Here is a 20,633-nt window from a genome sequence, read left to right as displayed (position 1 = left end):
CTTTTCCTAGTCTTTCTGCCCCCTTGCTGCATGCATACTTAGCTTATCTTGTTCCCATATTAGCTTTTTGTGCAACTCATATGATTTCGAACATTACTTTTTGTTTCACTTCCCGTTCATTAGCCACGATAGGTGCCACTTTCTTATGGAGTGCATACAATGTTATTTGTGAGACTGTTGTTATAAGACCATTCCCTCTTTAGGTCACTGAGCTTAGGTTGAAGCCTTCTTCCTTACCTCTTCAGCTAGTCTTTCATTGTAGTACTTAGGGAGACCCTCTGACTCTTGTAAAGTTACGAGCTTATTACATCGAATACTCGACGGAATTTTTGATGTTCTTCCCCGCCTATAACTATCCGTAGTTACTTATTTCCACGCCTTTGTTCTTGTAGGGTTGCTTCTGAACTAATATTTTGACTGTCTTCCCAGTGGAATTCTCTTTAATTCCCGTAACACTCATACGGTACCTTTAACTACCCCAACTCCTAGCTAAATATTTCTCAAGGGTCACAATATCATTATCTGCGAGACCAAATTCCCCATGTTGGGGTTCACTATGTTCATCTTGCACAATCTGTTGATTTGTCTGTATCCTCTTATCTAGCCATAACTAGGCTCTTCCTGGATCAACTACTAACTACTCGTTGGCCCATTCTCATATCAATATTCCACGTAATCTTTCTTGGGTTGTTTCCTTTGTCTTAACTTACCTCTCGCACTGGCTCCTTATTTATCAATAACATCTCGGGCAGGAACACTTACTTCCTCTCCTTGACGTCGTGTTTGCATAATGTTCCTAAATCATAGCATATCTGTAGGATTTAAATGAGTGCAATCTCATCCTTTTCTCATTTTTATCGCATTCTTCCTTTACCATTCCATAGTTACTAGAACCACTTAATTCTGACTTAATGTCACATCACACCATATTCCCCCCTTTAGGAGAGTACTAAGAGTTGGAGCCACGAGGATCTACCTATAGATATTTTACCTCTTCATCGTTGGTGTCTTTTCACATCATCGATGACCCTTACTCGCCTTGCGGCAATCCTTCTGTACCAAGGATAACAAAATTCCTTATTCGCGAGGGTGACACTTAGTATAACTGGCACATACAGTCCCTTAAGCTTAACTTTGCTCACATTGCTTGCTTTAGGCAAGCGTATTCCTGAATGACCATTCTTTGAATTTCTCATGAATCTTCTTCTGTTGTCCACTCTATTATCGCTGGAACAAAATCTGAAATTCTCATGATGCCGACTATTATTCAGTCCCTAGTTCATGTTTAGTTTATCTTGTTCATCAGTTCATGCTGATTTCTTATTACTTTGGGGTCTAATTTTTCCTTTTGGTAATCACATTGGAGTCACGAACTTATTTCTCGAAATGAGGATGACTTTATGGCCTATACTTTTTTGTTGTATCAAGGCCTATCACCTCTCGTCTTTTCCTTCACTTGACTATAGACTCTGTAATACTGCCATCTTTTTGATCTACCGTTGTCATCCATGTATCACATCTTACTCATAATGCGTTATTAACTCTCTTCTTATTTCATGCTAACGTTTATATCTATCACTTTATTTTGAAAACTCGAACAAGGCATTCTTTTACTTTTATCTCCCTTTGCTCCATCCACTGGCTCTTCAGGTTGCCTAACATCCCTTCAAGGCTTCCAGTGCCTATCTTTGCAGTACTCATATCTAGCTGTACTATTTTAGAGTGCACCATCTGGGTGGGTCTCACAAGGAGATCTATTAGCACATTTGCAATATCCTTCGGAATGTCAGCTAACGCTAACAATCCATCCAACATTTTGGGTTACCCTAACCCCAGCTAGATACTGATATCCTGCATTCTCTTATACTACCTCTGTTAGCCTCCATAGGGCATAAATGAGATGGGTGTGGCCAATTGTACATACCTTTATTATTGTTGAAGGTAACTCAAAAGGCTTATATTCCTCTGCCTGAATTATAAATACTGATAATCTTCATTAACTAGGCGCCTTGCACTCTTCTTCATCTTACTTCTTTTACTTATTCAAACTTGTATATATCTTCGGAATCTCTCATTGCCTGTCACCATAGGATGGATTAGATATTCTTCCCTTAAGGCTCGTTATCAAGAGGCCTACACGTCTTAGTACACATATGATCTACTGAAGACCTTACATTTACTCATCATAAGCACGACGAAATTGAGTTCCTCTAACTCAATTCTTCCACAGCTTTATTCAATTGCTTACCAACTGTCTTTCTGGATATAGGTATCGTCGTATTATGAATAAGATAGAGTTTAGAAAATTGATTTCTTACAACTGAGCTCTACCACACGATCTAGAGTAAGAAGAAGGAATGACAGTCCTAAATGCCATGTAGCCTCCTACTTATAAGTGTGGTGCACAACACACCCATAAACAAGACTCTACTAGACACGGCTTGTAGACTCCCTAGGATAGAACTGCTCTAATACCATTTTTGTCATGACCCAAACCGAAGAACCGTGATGGGCACCCAGCGTCTTACTCAATCGAGTACCAACATAACATATCTTTCTTATCGTACTATCATTGGTAACTGGTCCAACATGGCCACAACTTGTAATGTATAACTATAAGTGGGAAAGCACTGTATCAATGAACCATCTTTCTTAAATCATGAATACATATGGGCCATCAAGGTCTCTAACATACTGTACAAAATGAACCTCTGTCTACGAAGCCTCTAAGAGTATTAGACATCAAATGGGACAGGGTACCGGCCTACCCATAAGTCTGTAGCAAAATCCTGACACGATGACTCATAGACTTGGCTGCACTCCGAATGAGGTGGAGTCTTACCGATCCTTTGCTGAATGTTAACCTCGTCTACTATGAGGGCTCGTCAAACTGATTGTCTATACCTAGATACCACTTTAGTCATGACCTAAACCGAAGGACCGCGATGGGCACCCGGCGTCTTACTCAATCGAGTACCAACATAACATATCTTTCTTATTGTACAATCATTGGTAACTGGTCCAACATTGCCATAACTTGTAATGTATAACTATAAGTGGGAAAGAACTGTATCAATGAACCATCTTTCTTAAATCATGAATACATATGGGCCGTCAAGGTCTCTGACATACTGTACAAAATGAACCTCTGTCTACAAAGCCTCTAAGAGTATTAGACGTCAAATGGGATAGGGTACCGGCCTACCCATAAGTCTGTAGCAAAATCCTGAAATGATGACTCATAGACTCGGCTGCACTCCGAATGAGGTGGTCCTTCGTTGAATGTTAACCTCGTCTACTATGAGGGCTCGTCAAACTGATTGTCTATACCTTCAGGCATAAAATGCAGCGCCCCCAGAAAAGGGACGTCAGTACAAAATAATGTACTGAGTATGTAAAGCAATATATTAAAAGTTGAAACTGAAGTGATAGTATAATAACTGAAAGTAACTGAGAGTCAAAGATAATTTGAAGATATTCTTACCTGCCGATACTAACTCAACTCTCTCAATATAGTAAGTAAAATAGTTGTTAGGCCCTATAAGGCTCGATATATATATAACTGTTATGCTGTAGTAGGCTCGCTCATAGGCGCTCGGCCATACTAGGCTCTGTATCTTGGCCAACTGGGTTCGCTCATAGGCGCTCGACCACAGTAGGCTCGGTATATAACTTACCATCTGATCAGAGGTTGCCCAATAGGGGCCTGCTCATCGATTATAGCTCGATGGTAATGAAAATACTGTAATACTATATATAGGCTCTCTACTCTCTTGACTGGAAGAAGACAATACTCAATTAAATATGAAGTCCCGATAAGGAGAATACTGTAATTTATGAGACTAGGATGATGTATATAAATTCGGGAGTATGAACTTCTCTTTATGCCTAGTTATCAAACACATGTAATTATAAGATCATTCCAAAATGAAGGAAGGGCTTAACCTTAACATACCTGAGCCGATTCTCTTGAAAATCCTTCCAACACACGTTAATTGCGGCAAAACATGTAACGGCGGATCGAAGTAGGGGAAAATTCGTATGATATTCTTGAGAAAGATTGCACTGTGCTCCCTTAGAATTTGTAATTCACGTATCAATAGCATTGTAAAGGTTCACATGAAATCATTTTGGAGAATTCCATCCAAATCTCTAGCAAGAATTTCCATTCCCTTTAATGATGTAGGGAGGTTATTTTTTTTAATTCTCATTCACTTCTCTTTGTGAATTAGAAAAGTCTTATACCTTAGTGGGTGTGGGCCCCACTAAGGTGATGACTTAGCCTCCAAATAAGACACCTTATCAAATGAATTAAGAGTCATTCATTTGAGAAAGGTTTGCTGCCACGTAAATGGTTATAAGGCTTATCCAAAAATTATCCACTTAATTCCTTAATTAACTCATTAATCCTCTACTAATCCAATAATTAATTAATTATTCACATAATTAAGAATTATCTCAAATTATTTATAATACTACTCATTTTTAACATACTTTATACATCTTGCTATCATGGTCATGTGGTACCTTGTATGGCACTAGTCCATAAATACATGGTATTGTAGTTTGGACCATATTTTATCCCAAAATATCAAACTTTGACGAAATTTGTTTTTCTTCGATTTGCTTACCCTCTTTTCTTCACGAATTTACTTATCACTTGTTTGAAGTAGCACAATACTTATAATCCCAAAATAATCTCATTCCCGAACTTACGTCGATTAACTTATGCTGAAATTTTAACGTACAAAAATACGGGATGTAACATCTCATTTTCGATATTTCATCAATTTATTTATGGCGTACTTTCACCTACAAAAATATAGGGTGTAACACTCTCCCACTTCCACTCTGGGATCTCTAACCTTTGAAGCAATCCACCCGGTCTCTGATGCTCATACTTCACCTGCTGACAGTTAAGGCACCGAGCTACAAACCCCACTATATCCTTCTTCATTCTCCTCCACCAATAGTGCTTCCTCAAGTCCTGATACATCTTCGCGGCACCCGGATAAATGGAATACCGCGAACTGTGGGCCTCCCAAAGAATCAACTCACGTAGTCCATCCACATTGGGCATACAAATCTGACCCTACATCCTCAATACCCCCATCATCCCCAATAGTCACATCTCTGGCATCACCATGCTGAACCATGTTCTTAAGGACAAGCAAATGGGGATCATCATACTGGCGCTCTCTGATGCGATCATATAAGGAAGACTGAGAAACCACACAAGCTAGAACCCGACTGAGCTCCAAAATATTCAATCTCACGAACTTGTTGGCCAAAGCCTAAACATCAACTGCAAGAGGTCTCTCCCCAACAGGAACGAATGCAAGACTACCCATACTCACCACCTTTCTACTCAAGGCATAGGCCACCACATTAGCCTTCTCGGGATGATACAGAATGGTGATATCATAGTCCTTTAGCAGCTCCAACTATCTCTACTGCCTCAAATTTAGATCCTTTTGTTTGAACAAGTGCTGGACATTATGATGATCCGTAAACACCTCACAAGACACACCGTAGAGATAATGCCTCCAAATCTTCAATGCATGAATGATGGAAGCTAACTCCAAATCATGAACAGGGTAATTCTTCTCATGAGGCTTCAACTGGAGCGAAGCATAAGCAATCACTCTACCCTCCTGCATCAAGACACACCTAATACCGATCCGAGAAGCATCACAATATAGTGTATAAGAGCCTGAAGCTGAAGGCAAAACTAGAACTGGAGTTGTGGTCAAGGCAGTCTTGAGCTTCTGAAAGCTCTCCTCACACTCATCCAACCACCTGAAAGGAGCACCCTTTTGGATCAGTTTGGTCAAGGGCAATGCAATAGAAGAGAAACCCTCCACAAAGTGACGATAATAACTGGCCAAGCCGAGAAATCTCCGAATCTCCATAGCTGAGGACGGCCTGGGCCAACTCTGGACCACCTCTATCTTCTTCGGATCCACTTGAATACCCTCACTGGACACCATGTGTCCCAAGAATGCAACTGAGCTGAGCCAAAACTCACACTTGGAGAACTTGGCACAAAGCTTCTCCTCCCTAAACCGTTGAAATACTTTCCTCAAATGCTGGGCATGCTCCTCCTGGCTACGAGAGTACACCAGGATATCATCAATGAACACTATAACAAATGAGTCGAGATAAGGCTGAAACACACTGTTCATCATATGCATGAATGCTGCTGGGGCATTGGTCAGCCTAAATGACATTGCAAGGAACTCATAATGAGCATAACGAGTCCTGAAGTCTATCTTTAGAATATCCGAGTACCGAATCTTCAACTGGTGATACCCAGACCTCAAATCAATCTTGGAGAACATCCTCGCTCCCTGAAGCTGGTTAAACAGATCATTAGTATGCCGCAAAGAATACTTGTTCTTGATTGTGACTTTGTTCAACTGCCTATAATCAATACACATTCTCATAGTACCATCCTTCTACTTCACAAACAACAACGGTGCACCCCAAGGTGACACACTAAGCCTAATAAACCCCTTATCAAGGAGTTCCTGAAGTTGCTCCTTAAATTCCTTCAACTCAGCTGGTGCCATGCGATATGGTGGAATAGAAATGGGCTGAGTGCCCGGCATCAAGTCAATACCAAAGTCAATATCCCTATCAGGCGGCATGCCCGGCAAGTCTGCAGGAAACACATCCAAAAACTCCCGCCCCACCAGAACAGAATCAATAGTAGAAGAATCAGCACTAACATCCCTCACAAAGGCCAAATAAGATACACAACCCTTCCCAACCATTCGCTGGGCCTTCAAATATGAAACACTCTACTGGGAACATAGTTCGAAGAACCCCTTCATTCAATCCTCGGCAACCCCGACATCGCCAATGTCATAGTCTTAGCATGACAATCTAGAATACCATGACATGGAGACAACCAATCCATACCCAAGATCACGTCAAAATCAACCATACTAAGCAACAAGAGATCAACTCTAGTATCCAGGCTCCCAATGGTCACTACACACAACCAATATACACGGTCCACAATAATAGTATCGCTCACTGGTGTAGATACATGAACAGACAAAATTAAGGACTCACGAGGCATATCCAGATAATGAGCAAAATATGATGAGACATACGAATAAGTTGAACCAGGGTCAAATAGTAAAGAGGCCTCCCTGTGGAAAACTGAGACAATACCTGTGATCACTGCGTCTGAAGCAACATCATCTAATCTGGCAGGAATAGCATAGAATCGGGCCTGACCGCCACCTGATCGACCTCCCCTCTAGGGCAACCCCTAGCTGACTGAGCTCCACCTCGAGCTGGCTAGATGGGTGGTAAAGTAACGGGTGCTGAAGACGTAGGCTGACTCCTCTGCTGAGCTGGACCTCCCGTAAGGTGGGGACAATACCTCTTGATGTGACCCATATCTCCACAATCGAATGAACCCCTCCCTGCGAATGGCAGTTGGGACTGTAGGGAGCCCCGAGCACCAGAATACCCGCTAGAAGAACTCGGTGTCGATGAGCCCTAAACTGAAGGTGCATGGGATGAACTTTCAGCTGGAAGGGCACTGAGAGATGACTGGCCCTGATGTGTACTGTATGAACCATGGCCGGATGATGCACCACGGTGAACTGGACGAGCCGTCTGAGCATACCTATAAGGACAACCCCTATCGTGGTGGAACTGACCTCCAAAAGGAACACCACTAAAACCTCCTGACCCCCGAGGACTCTTGGCCTCCCTCTCAACCCGCTCCTGACTATGGACCATCTCTATATGTCGAGCAATGTCGACAACCTCTTCGAAAATAGCACCACATACCCTCTCCCTAGACATAAGCAACCCCAATTGATATGTGAGGCCATCGATAAACCTCTAAATCCTCTCCCTATCAGTGGGAACTAGCCAAGATGCATGATAAGCCAACTTAGAAAACCTTATCTCGCACTGCGTCACAGACATGCCATCCTGACGAAGCTGCTCAAACTGTCTGCGCAGCTCCTCTCTGCGAGACTGCGGCATGAACTTCTCCAAGAAGAAAATGGAGAACTCCTGCCATGTAAATGGTGCTGCACCGACCGACCTGCGCCTCTCGTAAGCCTCCCACCATATGAAGGCAGCCCAAAAAAAATAAAAAGTAGGGAACGAGACCCCACTGGTCTCCAGAATACCTGTTGTCTGAAGCATACGCTTGCACCTATCCAAAAAGCCCTGAGCATCCTCTGACTCGGCACCGCTAAATGATGGAGGTCAAAGCCTCCCAAATCTCTCAAGTCTCCTCTGCTCATCATCAGCCATAACGGGGACTACCGCGGCCTGAGCAGCTGCAACCGGCTGGGCTGGTAGTGCCCCTGGTATCTGAAGTCCCTGCACTACCTGCTCTGGAGTACGGGCAACAGGGGTATGAGTACCTCCCTCGGCCTGAGAAGTGGCAGGCGCAGACTGAGCCGAAACCACCTGAGCAAGGCCAGTGCAAACTGTCAATATCTGAGCCAAACCCTCTTAAAGGCCTGGAATCACAATGGGCACAACTAGTGCCTGGGCTGACCCCATTGGCTCAACTGTATTGGGTGCCTGCTCCTGAGCTGGAGTGACTGGTGGGTCTACAGGTGCTGCCCTAGCTATTGTACGAGCTGCACCCCTGCCCCTACTATGGCCTCTACCGCGACCTTGGCCTCTCGCGACCCTAGCTGGTGGTACTGGTGGTTGTCCATCTTGCCCAGTAGTACGTGTCCTCACCATCTGTGAGAGAATATAATAACAGATGTTTAGTTACTCGAATCAACAAATCCGCACGACAAGAATACAAGAATGTGAAATTTCCTAAGGGATCGGCAGCCTCTTGAAGATAAGTACAGACATCTCCATACCGATCCGCAAGACTCTACTAAACCTGATCATGACTCGTGAGACCTATGTAACCTAGGCTCTGATACCAGCTTGTCACGACCCAAAACCAACCGTCGTGATGGCGGCTATCGTGGAACTAGGCAAGCCAACTACTCAACCAGTTAAACCAAGTAAAAGCTTTGAAATTTAAACGGAAGCAGTTAATATTTAAGAAAAAACTTTTAAAAACCGAATTAAAACCACAACACAATAAAAATCTCTCCTAACAATCAGGGTGTCACCGAGTACATGAGCATCTATACCAGGATACAGCCTATTACAATGTCTGAGGAATAAGAAGTGAAATACAAATAAATATAATGAAGGAGGGTCAAGGCCTGCGAACGCCATGCAGCTACCTCGATAGTCTCCGAGATCTCGACTCCTCACTCAGCAGCCACCATAACCGGAAGCACTTGGATCTGCACACGAGGTACAGGGTGTAGCGTAAGTACAACCAACTCAAAAAGTAACAAATCCAAACTGTGGACTGAAAGAAGTGACGAACTCAACTGGCACAATTCAATATAGAAAATAACAGTACAGAAAGGTAGACATGCTTTCAAGTTCGATAGATATCTCAAAATAGTAAAATAGATCAATTCTGAATGATATGAAGAATATAACTCCTCTACTTCTACAATGCCAACACACATGATATATGTGACGCACCATGCTGGCATCCTCACGTGCTCACACTCTCAAATGCTCAATCACTCGGTACTGTATATGGCCCATACGGCCCAGGGAAGATCCATCCTGGAATATATATATCACTGAACATCAGTCACCCAGTACTGAGTAGGGCCAATCCAGCCCATGGAGAAGATCCATCTCTAGGTATATAATGCTTTGGACAAGATCCATGTCCAGAGAAGATCCATCCATCAATAATATCAACCGCGCTCACTAGGGGAGTGTTCAGACTCCGGAGGGGATCCTTCAGCACAAGCGCTATCATAAATCAGTATAACCACTGCGGCGTGCACCCTGATCCCATAAATGTCACTCGTATTCAGGCCCTTGACCTCACTCAATCATCAATCTCTCCAGTCTCTCTCTCTCTCTCACGGGCTCACAATGTCATGATATTAGCCTGGAAACAATGATATGATGTATCAATAAAAAATAACAGAGACTGAGATATGATATGAAATGAATGAATATGACTAAGTACAAAATATCAATGAAATCAGTAAGACAACAGCAAGATACGACCACTATGGCCCCCAACAGTACCGGCAAAAAGCCTAAACGTGATAACTAGCATGAGTGACAGCTCAATTACTTTATCACATGATGAAAACATGGATATCAACAAGGTAGAACCACTATACAGTGCCATAGAATCGACCAGGTCATAATTCTCATGGTGCACGCCCGCACGCCCGTCACTTGGCATGTGCGTCACCTCAATACCAATCACATAACACATAAATTCGGGGTTTCGAATCCTCAGAACCAAGTTTAGAAGTGTTACTTACCTCAATCCTAGCAAATCCCTACTCCAATATGCCTTTACCTCTCAAGTCGACTTCCAAATGACCAGAATCTAGCCACAAGCAGTACAATACAATAAATTCGGGCTAAAGGAATCAATTCTACAAGAAATTACTAAGTTATAACTCAAAATCCGAAATTGGTTCAAAATCGCCCTCGGGCCCACATCTCGGAATCCAACAAAACTCACAAAAATCCGAAAGCCCATCCAACCACGAGTCTAATCATACTAAATTCATCAAAATCTGATACCAATTGGTCATTCAAATCCCCAAAATCAACTCTCTAACATCATTCAATGCCGGGTCATTAAACTAATAGGCCAACATCATCATTTATAAACACAAAACATAGGCCGACAAAGCCATACAATCTTTCACATACACGACATATGTCTACAAGCCTCTAAGAGTACATATTTGTCATAAAGGTTGGGACAGAGCCCCGCCATACCAAACCATACACATCTAAATCATACTGACCAAATAAGTAACTTCGGAGCAAATTGAGTGCACCAATATCTTCTGCTGAGCTAATCGCCTACTTGGAGGACTCTCGACCTATCTATCGAGACCTACGGGCATGAAATACAGCGTCCCCAGGCAAAAGGGACGTCAGTAAAAATAATGTACTGAGTCTGTAAGGAATAAAAATCAGTAAATAATAGACATGAGAGAAACATGGAGTAAAAGACTCAACATGTACGTGTGCATAGCTCTGTGAGTGATTTTATTTTTATAATATCATGCATATACGTATATATGTCATACCATGCATAGGTATATGCGTTCATAGCATCATCAAGCCTCTGAGGGCATCCCATCATATCATTTCAGCCACTGTGGACAAATCATCAACGTATACCAACTGATCCGGTGGTGGTGTGTATATAATGTCATAACCTTTTTCCATATTCTATATACATATAATATACATATATACATGTATATAACTCCATCTGGTCATGGGTCAATGTATATGTATAAATGCATGAAATGCATAAGAAATACGTTAAAAATATTTTCTCGGAATGTCATAAAAATAATATGCCTTAAGAAATACGTTAATAAGATTTTCTCGGAATGTCATAAAAATAATATGTCTGTCAGATAAATTTTATCAAATACGTATTTTTCTGAGACGCATGAACAAAAGATATAATAATAATTCACATGGGGAATCAAGAATATAGACACCCCTAATATTTCTATGAATAGAGTCATTTATGGAAATTGTGCATTTGCTCATTTCATTCGTATCATATAGATCATGCCAAAAGGAAATAAGGGATAGCCTTAATATATCTGGAGTAGGAAAAAAAATCCGTATGATGTTCTTGAAAAAGGTCGCACCGTACTCCTTTAGAACCGCAAAATTTTACGTTGCTAATAATTGTCGTTGGATTGCTTTTGGTTGCAAGAATTCACGTTTCCTTGTGGGAAATTGGTAAGAACTTACGTTGAACTCTCACATCTATTTGTAATGTTTTGTTGGCATTGAAATTATTAGAGTTTGAGAATGAAATATGGTTTGTATTTAAAATCCTAGAACGAGGTGTCTTGAAATCACTATACTGGGCTGCCACTTATTCACAAATGACCAAGAGTCATTTGTTTGATTATGGTCTTGCTGCCATGTTTGGGGGGGAGGGTTAAGCTTATCTTATAATTTATTAATTAATTAGGTATTATCCCGCTACCCGATAATTAATCAATTACCCACAAAATTAAGAATTATCTCAAATTACTTATAATTCTACTTATTTTTAATATACTTTATACATCATACTATCACGGTCATATGGTACCTTGTATGGTACTAGTCCATAAGTATCGGATATTATAGCTCGGACCGTATTTTATCCCAAATCGACAACCTTCAACGAAACTCATTTTCTTTAATTCGTGTACCCTTTCCTTTATGGCACTTACTTATTGCTTATTATAAATAGCATAAATATGCTAACCTCAAGATAATCTCATCCCCGAGTCTATGTCAATTAACTGAAGACAAAACTTTAACGTACGAAAAATTCTTGATGTAACATCTCATTTCTGAGCTTTCATCAATTTACTTATAGCGTATTTTCACGTGCGAAAACATGGTGCGTAACATTATTTCCCCCTGTGGAACATTCGTCCTCGAATGTTGACTGGTGTACTTATCATTTTCATATCCTATGTCTTCCAAATACTTTATTACTCTCCTTGCCATCTAGGCAACTGTTTTGTGAAAAAGGCCAGGGCATTCCCCCCTTTAGGCCTCTTTCTCACACCACGACTTATGGTCGGAATCCTTCCAGTCTCGTAAATGTTGCTACTTTCTATCATGCAGCCTATATGACTCTGGCCTTGTAAGTGCGCTTATGTATCTCTTCTTACCCTTTTTCCTCCGACTTTTTAGCCATTACTGAAGTTCTTCGCTCGGTATTATGTCGAACTTACGAATATTGCTATATCTTATTTCATAGACCTGGTTATCCATCCATTTGACTTTACTGCATCTAAGTAGGTCATACTATACCATAACTCTTACCTCGATTTCTCGTTACTGAGGTTTGCTATCAAATTCCAGGTTACTTTCATTGCTTATCCAATATGTATAAATCTATGTCCTTTAATGCTTCCACATTACTGTTCATCTTAAGAATGACAGCCTAATCTCATCTCAAACTTTATAACTTTTATCCATCCATTGTTGATTCACCCCAATATTGATCTACTATCTACCCCTGATAACTTAACGTTTTATGTAACACTGCCGCTAGGGTTCACATTTCATCGAGGAACATCTGAAATGACTAGATTGATCCACCTGAGGTGATACCATGCTTTCATAACCGTATCTCACGGCATCCCAATGTGATTCACCTTGCGTAGGTATTTTAATCCTGTCCAATCCATGAGATCCCTTTCTTTTCTTCGTCAGATCATTACTTAATCGAAGGCCCAAACGTTATCCTTTATCTATCACAATTACACCCTCATTCTATTACCAGGATAACATTCCATCTCTTCTAAATGTTATTAGTCTTAGACTCATTTGAGTTCATTCAGGCTATAGTGAGCTTTGTATAACTTAGAGAAACCATCTGCTCTTCTTGTATTCATGGGCTTAATCCTGAGTACATATCCATTTTCGTTACCTTCTCACTCGCCCGTTCTTATCCTTGCTCCTGTCTTCTAGAACTTTGTCGCTTCACCATACAATAGCTTGCGACCTACAAATATCTATTTATATTACTTGCAACCTTTCAATTTTCTTGCATCATAGATTTCCTTATGTCATTTTGGAACATCAAGCGAGACATCACATCGCCTCTAACTCTTCTTTACTCTCTTAGTCAGACTTTTCGATACCTAGACCATGGGCTGGAAGATATGTTACTGATGACACTGCTATCATTCCTGGATATTGAATCCTAGTGCTTCTAGCCTTCTATCCGAAGCATGGACTATTCATGATCTTCTGCCTTTGAGTATATTGTACGTTGTTTACCTTTACCTTACTTACCTTAAAATCTCCCATCGTATCTTCTATCTCTTTCATGACCTCCCTTTCATCTAGGTGTAATTCACGTCCATAACTTGAAGCTCTATTAGAATACTTGCACCTCTGGTGCATACAAAATCTGGTGGGAGTTTCGTACTGACTTTTTAGGAGGCTAGCACTTTTCTAACCGATTTTATCGTAGGGCCTTTATAGAATATGGTTGTTGTACTATCCCTCTTGTACTTCTGACATTAAGAGTGACCCTGTAATGTGCTCAATCACGATTTCTATAATTTTCGAGTCCAATAATCAGATTCCTGATTTACTTCGTTGATGTAACTCTTTAGTTTCCTCCTTCTTCTGATCAGCCTTTATGTAAGCTTAAGCTATCTCCTGATCTGTGGTTCATGGTATTAGTTATTATGTTTAGCCTTTCATGGGCGCTGTGGAATATCCATGATATAATCCTTTAACAATTCGATCTATGACCTGGGCTCAATTCTTTCTTTTAACTTATACCAGAATTTTCTACGGCTGTATATGCTGCATATATAAAACTCTAACTCTTAAGTGCATCCATAACGTAACTAACTTCGGATCATTGATTGAATAAGTCCTTTTATTCCTTCTCAGCTTTCTTTAAACGTAGGATTTTACTTTTCCTGGTCTTTCTTCCCCCTTTCGTGTGCATACTTAGCTTATCTTAGTGCCCACGCATATTGGAATTCCATATAACTCATATGATCTTGCATATCACTTCTGATTTTACTTCCCGTTCATTAGCCACGGTAGGTACCATTTTCTTATGGAGTGCATGCAATGTTATTGTGAGACTGTTGTTATAAGACCATTCCCTCATTAGGTCACTGAGCTTAGGTTGAAGCCTTCTTCATTACTTTCTCAACTAGTCTTTCATTGTAGTATTTAGGGAGGACCCTCTGACTCTTGTAAAGCTGCGAGCTTATTACATCGTATACCCGATAGAATATTTTATGTTCGTACTCACATATAATTATCCTTAGTTACTTTCCTCCACGCTCATGTGCTCGTACGATATCTTCTGAACTGAAGTTTTGATTGTTTTCCCAGTGGGACTCTCTTTTATTTCCATAACACTCACACAGTATCATTAACTACCCCAACTCTTATATGAATATTTCTCAAGGTCGCGATGTCATAACTGCGAGACTGAATTTCCCATGTTGGGGTTCACACTGTTTATCTTGCACGATCTATTGATTTGTTTGTATCCTCTTGTCTAGCCATAACTAGGCTCTTCCTGAATCAACTACTAACTAATCGTTGGCCCACTTTCATATCAATATTCCGCGTAATCTTTCTTGGGTTAATTCCTTTGTCTTAACTTACGTCTCGTACTGACTCCTTATTTATCAATAACATCTTGAGCAGAAACCCTCACTTCCTCTCCTTGATATCGTGTTTACATAGTGTTCTAGAATCGTAGCCTATCTGTAGGCTTTGAATAAGTGTCATCTCATCCCATTTTTATTTTTGTCACATTCTTCCTTTACCATATCATAATTACTAGAACCACTTAATTCTGACTTAATGCCACATCACTCTATATTTCCCCCTTTAGGGGAGTACTAAGAGTTGAAGCTATGACGATCTACCTATACATGTTTTACCTTTTCATCTTTGGCGTCCTTTCACATCATCGATGACCATTACTCGTCTTGTAGTAATCCTTTTATACCAAGAATAATAAAATTCCTTACTCACGAGGAAGGCACCTAGTATAACCGACACATACAGTCCCTTAAGGTTAACTTTGCTCACATTGCTTGCTTTAGGAAAGCGTCTTCCTGAACGACCATTCTCTGAATTTCTCATGAATCTTCTTCTGTTGTCCATTCTATTATCGCCGGAACAAAATCTTAAGCTCTCATGATGCCGACTATTATCCAATCACTCAGTCTCTAATTCATGTTTAGTTTATCTTATTCACCAACCCATACTGATTCTTATTATTCTGGGGGTCATGAACTTATATCTCGAAGTGAGGATATGACTTTGTGGCCTATACGCTTTTGTTATCTTAAGGCCTGTCACCTCTCGTCTCTTCCTTCACTTGACTATAGATTCTATAATATTGTCATCTTTTGATCTACCGTTGTCATCCATGTATCATATCTTACTCTTAATGCTTCATTAGCTCTCTTCTTATTTCCTGCTAACATTTCTGTCTATCACTTTATTCTGAAAACTTCAACAAGATATTCTTTTGCTTTTAGCTCCCCTTTGCTCCATCCACTGGCTTTTCGGGTTGCCTAGCATTATCTCTCTACTAGGGACGGGAGCCATACTAAGATAATATTTATCTTTTCCAGGCTTCCAGTGCCTATCTTTGTAGCACTCATATCTAGCTGTACTATTTTAGAGTGCACCATTTGGATGTCTCATAAGGAGACCTGTTAGCATATTTGCAATATCCTTCGGAAATGTCAACTAACGCAAATAATTAATTCACCATTTTGGGTTACTCTAACCCCAGCCGGATTCTGATATCTCGTCCTTTTCTTAATCTACACTTGTTAGCCCCCAATAAGGTATAACTGAGATGGGTGTGGCCAATTATACATACCTCTGTTACTGTTGAGGGTAACTCACAATGCTTATATTTTTCTGTCGGAACTATAATACTGATAATATTCATTAACTGGGTGCCTCGTACCCTTTTTCACCTTACTTCTTTTACTTGCTGAAACTTGTGTCTCCCTCCTTATTCCTTTTTACCGTAAGAGTGGATCCTTATCAACAAGCTTACACATCTTAGTATACACATGATTTGCTTAATACCTCATATTTATCCATCATAAGCATGATGCAAAAATCGAGTTCCTCTGTCTCAACTCTTCCACAGCTATATCTCTTACCAACCGTCTTACTGGATGTAGGCATCGTCTTATTATGAATAAGATAGAGTTAGGAAATTGAGTTCTTACAATTGAGCTCTATGACACGATCTAGAGTAAGAAGAAAGAGTGATAGTCTTAAATTCCCTATAGCCTCCTGCTTATAAGTGTGGTGCATGACACACTCATAAGCAAGACTCTACTAGACACGGTTTGTAGACTCCCTAGGACAGAACTACTCTGATACCACTTTTGTCACGCCCCGAACTTGGGGGGCGAGACCGGCACCTGGTACCTTACTCAACCGAGTACCAAGTAACGTATCTTTCTTATTACATTATCATATACACGTGACATACGGGCCTAATAGGCCAACATCATCATTTATAAACTCAAAACATAGGCCGATAAGGCCGTATAACCTTTCACATATACGACATATGTCTACAAGCCTCTAAGAATACATAATTATCATAAAGGTCGGGACAGAGCTCCGCCATACCAAATCATACACATCTAAATCATACTAACAAAACAAATAATTTCGGAGCAAATGGAGTGCACCAATATCTTCTGTCGAGCTGATCGCCTACTTAGAGGACTCTCGACCTGTCTATCGAGACCTGCGGGCATGAAACGCAGCGTCCCCAGGTAAAAGGAACGTCAGTACAAATAATGTATTGAGTATGTAAGGAATAAAAATCAGTAAATAATAGACATGAGAAAAACATGGAGTAAAAGACTCGACATGTACGTGTGCATAGCTCTGTGAGTCATTTTATTTTTATAATATCATGCATATGCGTATAAATATCATACCATGCATAGGTATATGCGTTCATAGCATCATCAAGTCTCTGAGGGCATCCCATCATACCATTTCAGCCACTTTGGGCAAATCATCAACGTATACCACCTGATCAGGTGGTGGTGCGTATATAACGCCATAACCTTTTTTCATATTCCATATACATATATATATATATATATATATATATATATATATATATATATATATATATATATATATATACGCGTATATAACGCCATCTGGTCACGGGTCAATGTATATGTATAAATTCATGAAATGCATAAGAAATATGTTAATAATATTTTCTTGGAGTGTCATAAAAATAATATGCCTTTAGAAATACGTTAATAAGATTTTCTCGGAATGTCATAAAAATAATATACATGTCGGATAAATTTTATAAAATACTATTTTTCTGAGACCCATGAACAAAAGATATAATAATAATTCACATGGGGAATCAAGAATATAGACACCCCTAATATTTCTATGAATAGAGTCATTTATGGAAATTGTACATTTGCTCATTTCGTTAGTGCGATATAGTTCATGCCAAAAGGAAAGAAGGGGTAACCTTAACATACTCGGAGTAGGAAAAAAAATTCGTATGATATTTTTGAAAAATATCGCACCGTACTCCTTTAGAACCGTAAAATTTACGTTGCTAATAATTGTCGTTGGATTCCTTTTGGTTGCAAGAATTCACATTTCCTTGTGGGAAATTGGTAAGAACTTACGTTGATCTCTCACATCTGATTGTAATGTTTTGTTGGCATTGAAATTATTAGAGTTTGAGAATGAAATATGGTTTGTATTTAAAATCCTAGAATGAGGTGTCTTGAAATCACTATATTATGCTGCCACCTATTCACAAATGACCAAGAGTCATTTGTTTGATTATGGTCTTGCTGCCACGTTTTGGGGGTTAAGCCTATCGTATGATTTATTAATTAATTAGGTATTATCCCGCTATCCGATAATTAATCAATTACCCACATAATTAAAAATTATTTTAAATTACTTAAAATTCTACTTATTTTTAATATACTTTATACATCATACTATCACGGTCATATGGTACCTTGTATGGTACTAGTCCATAAGTATCGGGTATTATAGCTCGCACCGTATTTTATCCCAAATCGACAACCTTCAACGAAACTCATTTTCTTTAATTCGTGTACCCTTTCCTTTATGTCACTTACTTATTGCTTGTTATAAATAGCATAAATATGCTAACCTCAAGATAATCTCATCCCCGAGTCTATGTCAATTAACTGAAGACGATACTTTAACATACGAAAAATGCGGGATGTAACATCTCATTTCCGAACTTTCATCAATTTACTTATAGCGTATTTTCACGTGCGAAAACATGGGGCGTAACATGAAGCTTATTTTGAAGTATAGCTCTACATTTTTCTGTAAGCTTAACCACTGAAACTTCTTCCAATTTTATTTTACTTGACAAAATTTCTTTAAGAAATTTAGCATATGCCTATATCTGCTTTAAAGCATATGTAAAAGGTATGTTAATGTAAAGTTGTTTTAAAATTTCTAGAAACTTTGAGAACTATTTATCAAGCTTTTCTCTTTTTAGATTTTAGGGATAGGGGAGGGGTACAGAGTAAGGATTTGACATCAATTTATTTTCTTGTTCCTTTTTGCCTTTATGTTTTTGTTCTTTTAGAAGTGCAGAGTCTCTTTTATTCTCACCTTCATTTACCTATTTCACTTCTTATGGCTTTCCTTGTCTATCTGCATATGGATCATCAAGAGTTTTACTTGACCGCAGAGAGATGACTTTGAGGTGTTCATTTGGATTTTTCTCGGTGTTACTTGGTAGAGCACCTTTTATTTTCCCAGACATGAGGGTTGCTAATTGGCTCATCTGGATTTTCAAATTCTTGATGGTTGAATTGACTTTTAACTTTCTCGTCTGTAGCCTTAATGAATTTGTACATCATGTCTTTAAGGCTTTGTTGATGAGCTCTTTGGGGCTGTTGTTGATATTGCTGAAAATTTTGTTGCCCTCTATTTTGATTTTGAAAACTAGGTGGTCCATGCACCTATTACTTTTGATTAAAATATCTTTGAGGATTTTCAGCACCGTTTGGGTAACTGGTTCTATAACCAATAACATTTGCTTGTTCTTCATTTTCCGTTAAAGCTTGACACGCATGATTAGGATGATTACCTCCACAAACATTACAGTTCTCATGTTGAGATTATGATTGAGAATTTACTTAACAAGCCTCAACTTTTTGTATCAGAGTTGTAATTTGTTGTGCTAATAAATTCCAAGCTTCAACTTGATTGACTCCTGCTGCTTTCTTAACAATCATTCTATCTGAGGGCCATTGAACAACATTTTCTGAAATTTCATTGAGCAATTGCATGGCTTTTGTACTGTTTTGCTCATTATGGATCCTCCCGATGCTGTATCAATTACATTTCTAGCAGAGGGTTTAAGACCATGATAAAAAAAATATAAGATATCAGGATCTTGGATACAATGGTGTGGGCATTTTCTTAACATTGCTTTTAATCGTTCCCATGCTTGGTATACAGATTCACAATTTGTATGCATAAAATAATTGATTTCTTATTTCATTTTAAATATTTTTGCAGGTGAAAAATATTTATTAAGAAATTTTCGAGTCATTTGGTCCCATATAGTGATTGAACCACTTGGTAGACTTCGTAACCATATTTTTGCTTTACCTTTTAATGAAAAAGGAAAAGGCCGCAACCTGATAACGTCGGTTGTGATTCCATTATACCTACAAGATTCAACTAATTAGATAGGTGTGAGGATCTTCACTCGCATTACCAGTAAACTGACATGACTGTTAAATGGTTTGAATCAAGCCTGTACAAATTTCAAAGTTGTTTGCTGTAATTGATGCTTTCCTCACACTTGATTCTCCTTCAAAATGATCCAGCCTTGCATAATCTCTGAGTATTCTGTCACGTCGTGGAGCCACCTCATCGAACTGTTCTTCCACTTGATGTGGTGGAAGTTGGTTATTGTTAAGCTCTTCATTCTCCATTTCTTCACAAGCTATACTTTG

The 20,633-nt window shown here is 39.5% G+C and overlaps 1 non-coding gene across 1 annotated transcript; it reads left to right on the top strand.

Annotated features, from left to right (window-relative positions):
- Positions 1-20,069: 20,069 nt before the first annotated feature.
- On the top strand, positions 20,070-20,176 carry LOC117275630 (small nucleolar RNA R71). The gene has a single exon (XR_004505815.1). It is a non-coding gene; the product is annotated as a small nucleolar RNA R71 (small nucleolar RNA).
- Positions 20,177-20,633: the final 457 nt, after the last annotated feature.

The sequence above is a fragment of the Nicotiana tomentosiformis genome, unplaced genomic scaffold, assembly GCF_000390325.3.
Source record: "Nicotiana tomentosiformis unplaced genomic scaffold, ASM39032v3 Un00008, whole genome shotgun sequence".
Taxonomy (NCBI): domain Eukaryota; kingdom Viridiplantae; phylum Streptophyta; class Magnoliopsida; order Solanales; family Solanaceae; genus Nicotiana; species Nicotiana tomentosiformis.
This window is presented reverse-complemented; position numbering and strand designations above follow the sequence as displayed.